Source organism: Papio anubis, chromosome 4 (genome assembly GCF_008728515.1).
Source record: "Papio anubis isolate 15944 chromosome 4, Panubis1.0, whole genome shotgun sequence".
In the NCBI taxonomy this organism is placed as follows: Eukaryota; Metazoa; Chordata; class Mammalia; order Primates; family Cercopithecidae; genus Papio; species Papio anubis.
This window is the reverse complement of record NC_044979.1, coordinates 142080695-142084775: the sequence shown is the minus strand read 5'-3', so window position 1 is coordinate 142084775 and position 4081 is coordinate 142080695.

Sequence of the window (4081 nt, the reverse complement as noted above, 5' to 3'; positions counted from 1 at the left end):
GAAGAGCTTTCATGTGCCACCTGGAAACCAGCCTGGTGAGAATTTCCTGGCTTGAGACTGCCCAGCCCTAATGACAGCCCTTGTAACAGAACCCCGGAGGCTAGCCTCAAATGCCAAGGCGAGTCTAGGTGTACTGGGCTCAGGTGAATCGCCTTAGAGCCAGGAAACCAGAGCAGAAGAAGGGGAGCTGTCAGAGAGGATGGGTGAGAGCAAGGCAGGCCTCTCACAGGAAAGCTTATTTCTCTCCTCCTTCATCTTTTTGGGCTGTTTTCTCAAAGAAAGAAAAGAATGGCAGAGTATGAGTAGTCATACCTAAAATTAAATTCGGGAAATCAACTGAGAGAGCCTGGGCGGGCGGGTCTGTATAGGAGTTCAAGACCCAGCCCTGGCCAACATGGTGAAACCCTGTCTTTAAAAATACAAAATTAGCCGCGCACATGTGGTGGCAGGCGCCTGTAATCCCAGCTACTCCGGGAGGGGATGAGGCAGGAGAATCCTTGAACCTGGGAGGCAGGGTTGTAGTAGGCTGGAATCATGCCACACTCAACCTGGGTGACAGAGTGGGACTGTCTCAAAAAAAGAAGAAAAGACTTGAAAATGAGTCTGTGGTGGCTCACACCTGCAATCCCAGCACTTTAGGAGGCTGAAGTGGGGAGGATGGCTTGAGACAGCAGTTTCAGGCCAGCCTGGGCAACATAGTAGAGACCACCACGCATCTCTAATGGAAATAAACAATAATAAAAGTAGGCTAGATGCAGTGGCTCCCACCTGGCTATCCCAACACTTTAGGAGGCTAGGAGTGGGAGAGATAAGCAAACAGGGATTTAGAGATCAGCCTAGAGCAACATAGCAAGACCCACCCCATTGCTATTAGAAACAATGAAAGTAGGGCCAGGTGCGGTGGCTCATGCCTGTATCCCAGCACTTTGGGAGGAGGCTGAGGTGGGAGGAGGATGGCTTTGGCCCAGCAGTTGAGAGATCAGCCTCAGCAACATAGCGGGCCTGCCTCTACCAAAGTGCAAAAGTTAGCCGGGTGGTGGTGGTGCATGCCTGTAGTCAGCTACTCCAGGGAAGCTGAGGTGGGAGTCGTTTAAGAGTCAAGGCTGCAAGAGAGTTGCAGTAAGCTAGGAATCATACACCACACTCCAGCCTAAAACAAACAGACTATATCTCAAAATAAATAAATAAATAAATAATAAAGAGAGGAAATGGAGTCCATTTGTACTAACCTGGAAACGCAAGTCTCTCCTAGGCTACAGACCGCTTCTGAACCTGTTCTGTTTTGTCTTAATTAAGAAACAAAGTGGCTCCTAGCTAACACACTTGGCAGAAAACACACGCGGTAAGAGTGATTGGCGAGCACTTGGTATTTCATAATCCCTTGGCACTTTGGGAGGCCAAGGTAGAGGCAGATCATTTAAGAGTCAAAAATTTAGAGACCAGCCTGGCCAACATAGGTAAGAAACCCCATCTCTACTAAGTAATGCAAAATTAGCCAGGCGTGGTGGTGTGCACCATAATCCCAGCTACTTGGGAGGCTGAGGCAGGACAGCAGCAGACTCGGGAGGCGGAGGTTTGCAGTGGGCCAGGGTTGAGCCACTGCACTCCAGCCCTGGAAGTGACAGAGTGAGACTCTGTCTAAAAAGAGAGAAAAAAAAGAAGTGATTTATGCTAAAAATCTTTCTTTCTAATTCAATTATCAGAAAGATTGCTGAGAAAAAAATCCTAGCATGACAATGGCATTTTATTTATGGCACAGAGAAACAACCAAAATCATCAAAACCTGATTTCCTTGTTTTGCTCAAAGTAATAACACCAAGCGTGGCCCTTCCAGGCCGATAGGACCAGAAATCTGACAAAATATAGTCCCAACTTACTTAGAGTGTAGTGCTAGAAAAAACCACGCCTCCCATCAGCAGATGATAAAACCTATATCTTATTAGGTGATTTTTAGAGGCATTGCAGTTGGGGATGGGGGCTTACAGAGTCGTCAGGGAAGAAACATCCACCACCGGGCTTGTCAGTGGCTGACTCTCTCATGGCTCGCTGGGAACAATAGGCAAACTACAGAAGGTTTCAGGAGAATTAACAAATTAGGTAGGGGAGTAGGATGTAGGGTTCCCCATTCCAAGGCACGGGATCCTTCGGGTGAGTTGTCCTTTCCTGTCTTTTCTCAGACATAGGGCACTAGAGTGCACCATTTCCTGGAATTCCTAGAGACCAGAGAGAGTGAGAACAGGAATGATGGAGGTGGCTTGGTTCTTTTACGGACATGCGTGTGTGGGAGTTACAAGGGAGAGTGAAGAAAGGTGTCGGATGATGGGCGCCTTGGCCCTTGGAGGGACAAAGAGAAAAGGCAGGCTGGGGTACAGGGCGAACCACGCCTGTAATCCCAGCACTTTTACAGGAGGAGCCAAGGGGCAGGTGGATCATGAGGTCATGAGATTGAGAACCATCCCTAGCAAGATAAAGTGGCTCTATCTCTTCTAAAATACAAAGCCAGCTGGGTGGTGGCACATAAATCTGAGCTGCTCAGGAGGCTGAGGAGGCAGGAGAATAAGCCAGACTTCAAGGGAGGCGGGAGGAGTTGCAGTGAGCTGAGATCCCATGCCAGAAATTGCCTCCAGCCTGGACGAGAGCTGAGAGCCAGACTCCATCTCAAAGAAGAGGAAGAGGGAGAAGGAAGAAAGAGAGAGAACCTGGTAAATCAATGACTATATCTCGAGGGGAGTCTGGGGTTCCATTTCTCAGACAAATCTTATTTGGCATAAACAACTTCTGCTTGCAATGAGACCTTTGGATGAGGACATCAGGCCCATGGCTTCCTGTTTGGTTCGTTTTGGATGGATGAATGGATTCAGTCATAATTGCCATCTGGCAGACGTTTGGCATTGTCTGAGGATCAATTTCAGACAATAAAGGAGAGTTCCTTTCTCTATATAGCTAGGTATTACATTTTAGGATATATTTATTAAATTAGGACTTTAGACAGCTCCTCCATTGAACCCTACCTCAAAGATTTCTATTCTAAAAGAATCATTGGTAATGATAGCAAGGTATGGACGTTACGGATTGATATAAAGGCACAGGAGTTTGCTTTATATTTTGTTGGTAGAGCTTTGTTGCAGATCTTTTCATGGTTATGTTTATCTTTTTGTTTTGGGACAGAGTTTCATCTTGTTTGCCCGGGCAGGTGCAGTGGTATGGATCTCGGCTCACTTGCGGCTGCCTCTGTCTCTTGGGTCAAGCGATTCTCCTGCCTCAGCGCCGGTGGCTGGGACGCAGGTGCACCGCACGCTGGCTAATTTTTTTTGCCTGGTGGGGCGGGGTTTCACCATGTTAATCTAGTCTTGAACTCTGACTTCAGGATCTGCCCGCCTTAGCCTCCCAAAATACTGGGATTACAACTTGAGCCACCACGCCCGGCCCGTGGGTTATATTTAGTCGGGAATAATCCTCCCTTACCCCTGAAATCTATTTTATGAGCTATCTATCTGCATTAACTCCACGTGCTTGCAATGGCGATAGTGGTATAATTTTGAGCAAGGTTTTTTTTTTAAATAAGCATCAATGTAGCAGTTTTCGCTTTAGTTGTTTCCACCAGAGGACCACCATGCGTTCTGCTGGGTTGGGCACAAAGTGGCTCAGAAATGGCTGTAGTCTGACGAAGCAAGAGTGAAAATGATCCTACAGCTGTACTGAGTGTATTTCCTAAAGGCTCAGACCTAGAGTTCTGCCCTCCCCTGAAGATGCAGTAAATGGGTTAGCTTATTTATTTCTCTATTTAATAATATCCACTTGGCAGGCTAATGTCAATAAAACATAATATTTATCTAAACCCTTAGAAACAGAAGACCTTCCCTGCATAATGGACTCTAGTCTAAGAAGCGTAAATCTCCCCTTATTCTAGGGAGTTTCAAACCCCACTGGTAAATTCCTTATGCTATATCTGGAGTGCATTCAGCATCTTACAAATAACTAGCCAGGTGGCTAAGCTAGTCCCTCTTTCTAGTCCGGGTGAGGGATGTTTTTGCAGCTCTAGACAACAGCCAATTGCTGACCAAGCTTCTACTCGCACCTG